Raw genomic sequence first — 13255 nt, 5'->3', positions numbered from 1 at the left:
TCTTGGGATCTGTAATGACTGGGAAACATCTAGGGCAGTTTCCACGGCAGCCCCAGTGCGCCAACACCTGGTCCAGGAGGACAGAGAGATTTACTGAGTCCAGACTCCAAACAGAACTACACAAATGGGAAGGTGTGGAGGGGGACGTGGGTCCTGATTTGCAAACTGGGGCCTCCAGCCTTGGATGGAGGAAGTTAGGAAGGAAGGAAACAAGGAGAATTCAGGGACAGCTGGAGAAAAGGTCTGGAGTTCCTACCGGTCTATGGCAAAAGCAGCAATCTTGTGAGTGGGAGCACCATCCGGAGCTGGGTGGGTGGGAGGACTATCTGGGAGGCTCGGGGCTGGGTAGGAGATGGCCCCGCCCTCCTTCCCCTCCCCTCTTCTGCAAAGCAGGCAGGTCTGCTAGTCCAGTCCTCAGGGGATGGTTAACCTCACTGCACTTTCGGCTATTTGTTTTTTAAGAGCTTGACTGTAACTCCCTGCCCCCAGATGCTGGCGGTAGGGCTGGAGCTAATGGAGTGGTTAGCCCAGACTCTTTCCCTTCCCAACCCCCGTTCTGGGGAAGACCTGACCTGGGATCGTCTGACCAGTGTCTTATACCCCAGGGGAAACACACCCACTCCAAAGAGCTAACACCCAAGGACTGCAACCCCTGAACAAGAAACGAGTTGAGCTGAGGATACTGTTTAAAGTTTATTTATTTATTTATTTTATTTACCCAAGGACTGCAACCCCTGAACAAGAAACGAGTTGAGCTGAGGATACTGTTTAAAGTTTATTTATTTACTTATTTTATTTACCCAAGGACTGCAACCCCTGAACAAGAACAAGTTGAGCTGAGGATACTGTTTAAAGTTTATTTATTTATTTATTTTATTTTTATTTTTTGAGACAAATCTTGCTCTGTCGCCCAGGCTGGAGTGCAGTGGCGCGATCTCGGCTCACTGCAACCTCCGCCTCCTGGGTTCAAGCGATTCTCCTGCCTCATCCTCCTGAGTAGCTGAGATTACAGGCCCGCGCCACCACATCTGGCTAAGTTTTGTATTTTTATTAGAGACAGAGTTTCACCATGTTGGCCCGGCTGGTCTCGAACTCCTGACCTCAGGTGATCCGCCCACCTCGGCCTCTCCTGTTCAAAGTTTTAAAACAGATGCACCAAGAATTTATACAAATAAACATATTCAAAGAGATAAAGGCAGACACCAGAGACATAAAGCAGGGAAGAAGGAATGTCTAGCATCCAATGAAATAACTGAAATAAGGAACATGATGAGACCAAATGCAGCCAAAGCCAGATGAGCAGGCTAGAGGCAACTCACCCCAAAGGCAATAGGAAAACAGAGAATGTATGAAAGAACGGTTAAAGGTGAGTAAGGTAATTAAAGAAGTGGAAATGTACAGATAATGGAGTTCCAGGAACACAGAAAAATAAAAATGGAGAAAAAAATATTCGAAGGTAAAATGAGAAAAATTAAAGATAAAAGCTCTCAAGTTGAAAGAGCTTAGAGACTGTCAAATAGGTTGGATGGGAAACTTACCCATAACTGACAGTGAAACTCAAGAATATCAAAGAAAATTCCAAAAGTTTCTATGAAGAAGAGCAGAACACTGACAAAAGAGTAAGTTTCATTTCAGAGTTTCCAGAGGCCACAATGGGTGCCAGAAGACACTGGAGTAATATTTTTAAAGCCCTCAAGGAAAATAATTGGACATAGAAGCCAGGTGCTCACACCTGTAATCCCAGCACTTTGGGAGGCCGATGCAGGTGGATCATGAGGTCAGGAGATGGAGATCATCCTGGACAACATGGTGAAACACCGTCTCTACTAAAAATACAAAAATTAGCTGGGCGTGGCAGCACATGCCTGTAATTCCAGCTACTAGACAGGCTGAGGCAGGAGAATCCCTTGAACCAGGGAGTTGGAGGTTGCAGTGAGCTGAGCCAAGATCATGCCACTGCACTCCAGCCTGGGAGACAGAGCAAGACTCTGTCTAAAAAATAAATAAATAAATAAATAAATAAATAAATAAATAAATAAATAAATAAAATAAAACATAAAAAAAGGAATTTGACATAGAATTTTATAGCCATCTCAACTGTCACTGAAGTATAAGCACATATCAAATTATCTTCCAATATAAAAGGCCTCAGAAGATCCACTTTTCCAAAACTCACTTTGAAAACGTTCTTCAAGGAAATTAGAAGATAAATAAATCCAGGAGGATGTTGATAGGAACTACTGGTATAAAAAGCTTTAGATCAAATAGATTTTAGTAGTCTATTGTTATCTAAAAATGCCAGGAGCAGCCAGGTGCGGTGGCTCACGCCTGTAATCTCAGCACTTTGGGAGGTTGAGGCGAGCGGATCACAAGGTCAGGAGATCGAGACCATCCTGGCTAACACGGTGAAACTCCACCTCTACTAAAAATACAAAAAATTAGCTGGGCGGGGTGGCGGGCGTCTGTAGTCTCAGCTACTCGGGAGGCTGAGGCAGGAGAATGGCGTGAACCCGGGAGGCAGAGCTTGCAGTGAGCCAAGATTGCGCCACTGCACTCCAGCCTGGGCAATAGAGCGAGACTCCGTCTCAAAAAAAAAAAAAAAAGGCGAGGACCAAAGTGAGGAGAGAAGATGAAGTACATTTACAACAATGCAAAAGTAAATATTTAAACAGAATCAACATGGGAGTCCAAAGATTTAATATTAATCTGCTCAGGAAATCAATACGATTAGCTATGTATTGATGTGGATCTTAAACTAAAGGTAACCACCATTAAAATCTATAGGAGAAACTTAGGGAAAAAGAAAGGAATGTAAAAGCCAATTATGAATGAAGGAGGCAGAAATAAAGTCCTGCTGCAACCACACACAACCAACTTAATGAGCTAAAACACCAATACAAAGCTTGGATTTATAAAGAAAGAATCAACAGTTTTCCAAGAGAAGCATACTTAAAAGTAAAGGATACTAAAAAGTTTAAAATAAATAGAAAAAGAAGTACTAGGCAAATTTGAATCAATATAAAACTAGATAGTAGCCCTGCTATCTGCCAAGTCCAAAGCAATCAACGAACAGCATGCTGTTACACACCTGAAAGAGGAAACAGATGAACAAGATGCAACCATCATGATCACATGTGTGCTTAAGAATGTTTCTTTAAAAAAGCAAAAACCGACCGGGTGCAGTGGTTCGTGTCTGTAATCCCAGCATTTTGGGAGGCCGAGGCGGGCAGATCTCCTGAGGTCAGGGGTTTTCGAGACCAGCCTGGCCAACATGGTGAAACCTCATCTCTACTAAAAATACAAAAACTAGCTGGGCATGGTGGCGCATGCCTGTAATCTCAGCTACTGGGGAGGATGACGCAGGAGAATCACTTGAACCCGAGAGGCAGAAGTTGCAGTGAGCCGAGATCGCGCCACTGCACTCCAGCCTGGTGACAGAGGAGACTCCATCTCAAAAAAAAAAAAAGCAAAAACTGACACAACTACACAGAGAAAAACATAAGTTGGCAATTATATTAGATATTTCTTAAAACATATAAAATAGCAGACATCAAAGATTTGAAACATACAAATTCTAAATTATTATATTTACATAGAACTCTGCATCCGACGGAGACTATACTTTTAAAAATGCGTAGAATGTTTACACAGTTTGATCATATATCATGAAAAATGTATTTAGCAAGAAAGAAACACAATATACTCTAAAGCAACAAAGTGTGTTCTAATGTAATAGTATAATAAATTTTGAAATAAATAACAAAAGGATAGAAGTTTTAAAATACCACATTTTTGGAAAGGAAATGACATTACTAAATATCCCTTGGGTTTAAAAGTAAATCAGAAGAGGGTTACAAAATATTTAGAACCAAATGAAAATAAAAACAAAAATGTCAAACTTTGTGGAACAATGTTAAATTAGTACTTAAAAGAAATTTTATAATTTCAAATGTATTTACAGGAAGCAAGAAAAATTCAAAATAAAACAAAATATTCAACACAAAAATCTGAAAACTGAATAGAAACACTGAATAAATTGAAAACAACAAGAAGAAAGGAAATAATGAATATAAGGACAGAAACAAATAAAAACTTATCAAAAAAAGTTAACCAAAAAAACCACTTACTTCTTAGAAAGATTAATAAAATAGAGCTTGAAAAAGACCAATCAAACCAAAAAACAAGCAAGTAAGATACAAATCAACAAAATATAGAACAAAAGACCCTACAGATATAGAGAGATTTGCTAACATAAAAAAGTACTTTTTTAAAAATGGTACGTTAGTTAGGAAATATAGATGAAAGACATATGTTTTTCAAAAATATAAATGCTGAAATTGTAACAAGAAGGATTTTTGTAAAAAAAATCCTGCATGATTTCATGTGTAAGACGGCCTAGAACAGGCTAACTAATCTAAGGAGAAAAATAAACTAGAAAGGGATCAAAGACCTAAATGTAAAAGGTAAAACTAGAAAACTCTCAGAAAAAACTATGAGTGTCAATCTTTGCAGTCTCAGGTTAGGCAAAGCCTTTTGTGATATGATCCGAAAACCACAAACAACAAAAGAAACATAGAAACTTCTAGAAACATCAAGAGAGTGAAAAGACAAGCCCCAGAGTGCAAAGAGGTCTGTGCAGACCAGGTGTCTCATAAGCGGTGTGCATACAGAATAGATCCAGAATTCTTCCAACTCCATGATGAAATAATTACCCTACCAGGCCAAACGGACACAGGATGTGAAGAGGCGTTGCTCTCAGGAAGACACACGAAGGGGCCAGGTGCCAGTGAGGTCACTCAGCGTCATCAGCCATCAGGGAAATGGGAATCAAGCCACACTCAGGCACCACCGCACATCCACTAGCATGGCGGTCGGGACGCAGATGGGCAGTAACAAGGGCTGCTGAGGATGTGCAGAGCCCGGAACCCTCACGCACTGATGGGAGCGTAAAGCAGCCAAGAGTGCAGGTGCTTCGTGAAACGGTCTGGCAGTTCCTCAGCATCTAACCACAGAGTGAATGTGGGACCCAGCAGTTCCATTCCTAGTGGAATACATAAGAGAGGGGACGCCTATGTCCCCACAAAAACATGCACATGATGTTTATCACAGAATTGTTCATAACAGCCAAAAAGAGGAGATGATGCAAATGGCCATCAACTGATGGACAGCTACATAAAACGTGGTCAATCCATACGATGGGGTATGATTTGGCAATAAAAGGGAATAAAGTACTGGTACACGCTACAACACGGATGAACCTTGAAAACATGGTGCTGTGTGAGAGAAGCCAGGTGCACAAGGCTATGTATTGTATGATTCCCCTTATAGGAAATGTCCAGAATTGGCAAATCCATAGAGACAAAAAGGTAGCAGTTGCCTAAGGTCAGGGAGGAGGACTGGGGCGGGGCGGGGGGAGGGGGGGCGGGAGTGAGGGTGGGGGGCGGGAAATGGGTAATAGCTACTAATGGGGACAAATCCTTTTTTTTTTTTAAGTTGATAAAAATGTTCTAAAATTGATTGTGGTGGTTTCACAATTCCACGAATACTAAAAAACACTAAATACACTTTAAACGGATGAATTTTATGGTATATGAATTATAGTTCAGGAAAGCTGTTAAAATAAACGAACTGGATCCTTTTGAAGAAAACAGGGCAGCAGAAATAGAGAGGAGAAGACACTTCTCTGGGCACAGCGTTTTGAATAGTTTTAACTTTTGGAATCATGACATTTTACATATTCAAATAATAAAATTATCAAGAATCGGGGAAAATGCTACAACAGAATGCCAACAAAGGAACCCAAGTGTCTTTCAAATGATTAGCCATCATCTGAAGGAGAGTCGGGACAAAACAAATTTAAGTAATTTTTGAAGACAGCACTTTGACTGCGTACCCTCAGACTAAAGAAAAAAGCTGCAAACAGATCTGGAACTCTCAATGGGTTTGTTTCTTGTGGTCCTGCAGGTGGAGCCATTCCAAACCTGCTCTGTGTTACAGCGTGTTTGAGCCATGCGTGATGCTGCCTCTGCTGCTGTGAGCCGGGGTCGTCACCATGCAAGACGGGATGCACAGGAATGAGGCAGGCAAGGAAGTGCCGTGGGGCTGGGTTGCAGCAGAGGTAGAAGGGTGTGGAGGTTCTGATGGCCCATGAGCAATGAGCACATCTCCCACCCACATCTTAACTTCTAAATTCCATTCCTCACTAAAAAGAACCAGAATTCTCAGAGAAAGGGCTGGATCCAACCACACGGCAGAGAAGGCGCGTCTGCTGCATAGAAAATAAGGACGTGGCCAGGCGCGTGGCTCACGCCTTTAATCCCAGCACTTTGGGAGGGCGAGGCAGGCGGATCACAAGGTCAAGAGATGGAGACCATCCTGGCCAACAAAGTGAAACTCCATCTGCACTAAAAATACAAAAATTACCCAGACATGGTGGCACATGCCTGTAGTCCCAGCTACTTGGAAAGCTGAGGCAGGAGAATCGCTTGAACCCAGGAGGCAGAGGTTGCAGTGAGCCGCCACTGCACTCCAGCCTGGCAACAGAGTGAGACTCTGTCACAAAAAAAAAAAAAAAAAAAAACGCAAGAAAGAAAAGAAAAGAAAGAAGGACGTGCTCCATATACACCACAGAATACTATGCAGCCATAAAAAAGGATGAGTTCGTGTCCTTTGCAGGGCCATGGATGAAGTTGGAAACCATCATTCTGATAAAACTATCACAAGGATAGAAAACCAAACACCGTATGTTCTCACTCATAGGTGGGAATTGAACAATGAGAACACATGGACACAGGAAGGGGAACATCACACACCGGGGCCTGCTGTGGGGTTGGGGGAGGGGGAGGGATAGCATTAGGAGAAATACCTAATGTAAATGATGAGTTAATGGGTGCAGCACACCAGCATGGCACATGCATATGTAAGAAACCTGCACATTGTGCGCATGTACCCTCGAACTTAAAGCATAATAAAAATAATAATAATAATAAAAAGAAATGCAGACATGTAAAAAAAAAGAAAAAAGAAAATAAGGATGTGCTCAAAACAAGGACTGGTACAAAGAAGGACGATGCAACAGCCCGAACAGACGCCCACAGCAAACCTGGAACAACGGGAGCAGCAACATCAGAACAACAATCAATTATAACCCACTATAAGTAGAATAACGTTGCTGAAAAGAGAATCCAAGAACCCACAGGGATAATAAAGAAACACTAGGAAGGAAGTAGCCCTTCTTTACAGAATGCAGTAAGAAGTGATGGAGTTGGAAAATTAGCATATTGACCCATCACCGTGAAGGTTGACCCAATTGAGTGCAAACGTGACTTGGTGCCAGTGAGGCCAGCTTGGGGCAGGAGGCAGCTTTGTGGACAGACAAGGCATTCTCAGCCTCAGCAGATCTCCCGCAATACACCCAAGGACGAGGAAAATCAGTGACTGTTCAGATGAGGAACCACCTTATCAGGGACCAAAATTAACATTGCCAATCAGGGCAAGCTGACAGACGTCTCTGTGTTTGATATCTCAAGGACATTGTTTACGGAGCACTCCAGCCAGAAATATATAACTCGAATTCCATCCTGACAAAATACCAGACCAAACCAAATTGAGGGCATTCTTTAATATAACCAGCTGGTATTTTTTCAAAAATGTCTGTTAAAGACAAAGACAGGCTGAAGAACTGCAGCAGGTTAAAGAAGAATAAAGAGATGTGATTACTAAACAGAGCATGTGATCTGGTACTCCGTCCTGGACCAAGAAAAAAAAGGATAGGAAAGAAACCGTCAAAGTTGGAATGAAAACAGTAGATGAGATAAAATGTACTGGCTCCATGTTACATTTCTTGAATTGATAGCTTATGTGGTTACATAAGAGAATATCCTTATTCTTAGGAAATAAACATTGAAGTTTTTTGTTTTTTGGTTTTTTTTTAGACACAGTCTCACTCTGTCACCCAGGCTGGAATGAGATTGCGTGATTTCAGCTCACTGCAACCTCCACCTCCCGGGTTCAAGCAATTCTCCTGCCTCAGCTTCCCTAGAAGCTGGGATTACAGGTGTGCACCTGGTTAATTTTTTGTATTTTTAGTAGAGACGGGATTTCACCATGTTGGCCAGGCTGGTTTCAAACTCCTGGCATCAGGTGATCCACCCGCCTCAGCCTCCCAAAGTGCAGGGATGACAGGTGTGAGCCACCGTACCCAGCCAATAAACACTAAAGTATTAAGGGGTAAGGGATATAAAGTAAAGTAGGGGAAAGAAAGAAAGAGGAAGAGGCAAGGAGAGGGACAGAGACAGAGGGAAAGGGAAGAGACACTGCTATGACAAATGTGGCAAAAAGTTAAAAATAGATAAATAGGGATAAAGAGTATATGGAAGATTTGTTCTTTTTTCCCCCTCAAATTTCTGTAAGTTTGAAATTAGTTCAAAATAAGAAGCTAAAAACAAAAATAAAATGGAACAGAGTAACTTCCTTTAAACCAGGAAGCCTCCTTATGAAGCTGCAGCATCTGAGATGCAGGAGGCGAGTCCAGCCCCTCCACTCTGTCTCCCCTCCCAGCCAAGAAGATTTTTAAAAGTCCACAGTTGCAAAATGTTAGTGTCTCCTAGGGAGAGCTTTCTATCATTCACGTGGTTAACATGGTTAGCAGGTTAACACCTTTATCCTGTGTGTTTAGGAACGTCTGTGAGAAAGGGTAAAGGTGAACACGGCAGGTGGGGCGTTTCCTTCACTTCTGCCGTCAGGCTGCTGTTTTCCTTGCATGATGGGACCCCAGGCTGGTGGCTCAGGGCTGTGCCACTCGTTGCTTCCCATGCCTGAGTGTGGATGTGGATCCTCATGCCTGCCCCTCATGGTGCCAACGGCAGGTGCCCCTGTAGGCATCGGGACTGTATTTCAAGCAAAAAGGAGGCAGGAAGGGGCGGGAAGGTGTCCTCAATCCAGGCTTGCCTTCACTTGCAAAGGAAAACGCACTCAGCCGCAAGCCCTCCCGTTCTCGGTGGCCAGAACTGTGCTGTGTGCATGCCAAGGGCCAGAAGACAGACACCAGCTGGCAGACGACTGGCTGACCAGGGACCCACGCTGGCAGAATGCAATTCCAGTCCTGCAACTAGTTCCAAATTAAAATGTAAGAAGCCACGTTTAGCAAATGAGATTTTTCCTGAGCTTTATTTTTTTAAGGGCTGCGTGCTTTCTATTTGAGATAATCTGAAATTATAGAAAACACACAATGGGAATATCGCATGGTGGCCTCCACCTTTCTAAGCTTTGGCTGTTGCCACAAAACCACTCTATGGCTCTAACGTTCTGTGCTCTGTGATTGTTTTGTGTGGAAACAAAATCTCTGGGGTTGACCAGATATGCTTGGAAATTCCTTGCAACAAATGAAACAGCAGCTAAAATGCACTGTGTTCCAATTGGGATTTTGCATTTCCCATATTATTTTTGAAAAACAACACAGAAAACGTGAAAGTTACAAGGACTATAAAAGTTTTCTATGTAGGCCAGGCATGGTGGCTCATGCCTATAATTCCAGCACTTTGGGAGGCCAGTATGGGAGGACTGCCTGAGCCCAGGAGTTTGAGACCAACCTGAGCCAGACAGCAAGACCCCATTTCTACACAACAAATTTAAAAATTAGCTAGGCATGGTGACATGCGCCTGTGATCCTAGCTACTTTGGAGGCTGAGGCAAGAGGATCACTTATGCCTAAGAGTTTGAGGTTACAGTGAGCCACGATCACGCCACTGCACTCCACACCTGGCCGACAGAGAGAGAACCTGTTTTGAATTAAAAAAAAAAAAAGGTTTTTTATGTAAAGTTTTGGCAGAAACTTTTCAGATTGAGACTTGACATTTAATAACTTTCTGTAATAATGGAGGATTTTAACTTTGGTTTAATTTTTGGAATCTTTTGATGGGTTTGAGGTTGCAGGTATCAAACCCTGCAGGAATGGGCTGTGCACGGCTTCAGGCGGGCTGCAGTGCTAACTGAGGCTGCCAAGCGTGAAACAGCACAACGGTAAAAGCAAAATACATGCAGTGAGAAAAGAAATGAATTCACTCCACGGGCCTGCAGATGTGGAAAAGAAGTGTCACTAAGGCCAGGCGCCTGTGCTCTGGGGTTCCTGGCCAGGTTCCCAGAAGGAAGGGTGTGGTTTCTTTTTCCTCTTGGATGGCTGGCTCTGGGTCCTGGATACCTCGGAATCAATTCCAGACATTTGGGGTTGAGTCATCGGAAGGAAATAGAGATGCCTGAATTTTTCACATCACTATATTTTAAACATGTTTAGGCAAGTATATTTTTGTTACTAAAATAGTAAATACATTTTACTAAGAGTGAAGTACATTTTGTTACTAAAAAGGAGAAAAGTTATTCAAAATGATAAATATCGAATTAATAAGCTCTCGCATTAGAAGAACATAGGAAGAAAGTTAGCAAAGAAAGGGGTGAACTGAAAGCGTCAACATGCATTCGTGAAAGTCTGGGTGCGGTTTATTCTGATTTACTCTGAGGTGAGCTGAAATCAGGACCGCAGGGTGGGCGATGCATCTGCGACAAGGCTGGACGGACTCATGGGTGCCCGCCCCACCCTCCTCCGGCAGCCCCTCCCCCAGGGCAGGCCTCCTGTCCTGGAAGCCAGGCTGCTGGCATGTCACACAAGATCACGTGTGCTGGGTTCTGCACAGAGCAAAGCCAGATATGCAGCACAAGGCAGGCTGTCTGGCCCTCGAAGACCCCGATATAGAGCCCCCGCAGGCTGGGCATATTCTGACCCCAGAGGTGGCAGCGTCCTGCAGTTCCCTGATCTGTCATTCCTGTCCTGTGACTTCCAGGGAGGGGCAGCTCCTGGGAGACCCACCAGGTGACACCTGGGACTCTGCCCTTCCTTCCTGGGCTGCTGTGTGAGTGGGGCTGGGGGCTGGAGACCCTGAGGGCTGCCCCAACACCAACACCCCTGCCTGTGCTCCTCTTGTGACATGGGTGCGTCCTGTCTTTACTGCCGAAGCCACAGCAGGGGTTTAGGGAGCCCGTGCATCTAACCGGTACCAGTCTAACCCCACGCCGCCTGTGTCACTGTAATCTGACTGGTACCAGTCTAACCCCACGCCGCCTGTGCCACCGTAATCTGACCGGTACCTGTCTAACCCCACGCCGCCTGTGTCACCGTAATCTGACCGGTACCTGTCTAACCCCACGCCGCCTGTGTCACCGTAGGACAGAGCACAAAGGAGCACCCAGGATGCACACCTGACACACTTCGCGGCTGAGCCGCAAGCCTGACAAGCGGGAGACGCTTGAGGTTCAGCGGCGTGAGGGCAGAGCGATGGAGCCCCTCCGCTTCTGTCTGTGTGAGCACATTCGCATAGAACAAGACTTCTGACCTGGTCAAACACTTGACACGCACATAATGGAGGAAACTTTTGGCATGCTATCAAATGCTTTGTCACATGCACACAACATCTCCCCAGCATGAAGGAAAGGCAGCTGACCCTGGCCGACCCCACCCCAGGCTGGTCCCCACCAGAGGCCCGAGCGTTTCCCCTTCCGGCCACACGTTTCCAGTGGCCACCGTTCTCTACTGAGGACATCACCTCCAGCCGCTGGTCTTGCCAGGCACCCTGTGCGAGGGTGAAACTGGCTGCCCAGCCTCCCAGCCCTGCCCTTACCGTGGTAAATTCCCCCCTCAGCAGGTGTCCCCATATCAGCCCTTGGGTCTGTCCCCTGCAGGGCCCTGCCTGGCAGCCCTGGGTACCACTGGTTCATCCACTCCCTACTGCCAAGCAGCCATCCTGTGCCAGGGACACGGGGCTTAGAATCAATCAGAGAATAAAACAGATGCACCCCTGCCCGTGTGGAGCTCACAAAATTCTGACATGGGAGAGAACCACATTCACCAGGTGCTGATGCTGCAGTGTGACCGTCTCCCCTCCAGAATTCACGACATTGTAATTGTCATTGCGGTGGTATTAAGAGGTGGGGCCCCCTACTCTTGCAAATGGCTTAATGCCTCATAAAAAGGCAGCGGAGAACTAGCTGAGGCCTCTTGACCTTCCATCCCCTCCACCACGTGAGGATGCAGTGTTCCCAGCAGAAACTTATCAGCCCACACCTTCATCTTGGACTTCCAGCCTCCAGAACTGTGAGAAATGATGTCCGTTCTTTTTTTTTTTTGAGATGGAGTCTCACTGTGTCACCCAGGCTGGAGTGCAATGGCGTGATCTCGGCTCACTGCAATCTCTGCCTCCCAGGTTCAAGCAATTCTTCTACCTTAGCCTCCCAAGTAGCTGGGACCACAGGCATGCACCACCATCCCCAGATAGTTTTGTATTTTTAGTAGAGATGGGGTTTCACCATGTTGGCCAGGCTGGTTTCAAACTCCTGACCTCAAATGATCCACCCCCCTCGGCCTCCCAAAGTGCTGGGATTCCAGGCGTGAGCCACCGTGCCTGGCCTGAATGTCTGTTCTTTATAAACTACCCAGTCTTAGGTGTTTTGTTACAGCAGCCCATACTGCCTGAAGCACGACTTTCTGCGCTAAATGCCGTGTTGATGAGCCCAGCTCTGGCGCCGGAGGCTGCAGCCAAGGCAGGCACGGCTGTTCACGAGTTGCGTCACCTTGGGCACGTCATCACCTCTCTGAGCCCCGAAGCTCCTCGACGGAAGTGGAATCAACAGTGCCCATTTCGTTCAAGTTGTCCCGGTGAAGAAAATGGAAAATCATGTCCCTTAAGCACAATACCTGGTAAAAAATCTCACACTGAACTGCGGCCATGACAACTCCAGCATCACCCAAGGAGCCTGGACACCGAGAAGGGCAGAAGCCTGTGCGGCCCAGCCTCTGCAGCGCGGCGAGGGGGCTGCACCAACACTTGGTCTTCAGTCACTCAACCTCCCTGGCCCATTCTGTTTCCCAACTTAAGAAACAAAACAAAACATGGGTATAGAGAAGGATTTCACTATCGAAAGAGAAAGCGCAGTGACAAGTGATCACACCGAAGCCAAGCTGGAGAGCCACATCCTGGCTAAAGGCAGGGCCATTTTCTATCTGGGTCACCTGCCATCAGGTAGAGTTAAGGCCGATATTGCCCAATCTTCCTAGTTTTCAAGCAGTTCCAGAATTCCTGTTATGTGAACTCACCTCGTTTAACACTTGCTGTAACTCTCAATAGAGGATATGAAGCACGCAGCGCACACGTGCAGCTGAATGCTGGCCAATGTGGGCAGCTGAGTGGGCCGGGCCCAGGCTCACACC

The sequence above is a fragment of the Gorilla gorilla genome, chromosome 7, assembly GCF_029281585.2.
Source record: "Gorilla gorilla gorilla isolate KB3781 chromosome 7, NHGRI_mGorGor1-v2.1_pri, whole genome shotgun sequence".
Lineage (NCBI taxonomy): Eukaryota > Metazoa > Chordata > Mammalia > Primates > Hominidae > Gorilla > Gorilla gorilla.
The sequence above is the reverse complement of the archived record's forward strand: the minus strand, read 5'-3'. Positions refer to the sequence as shown.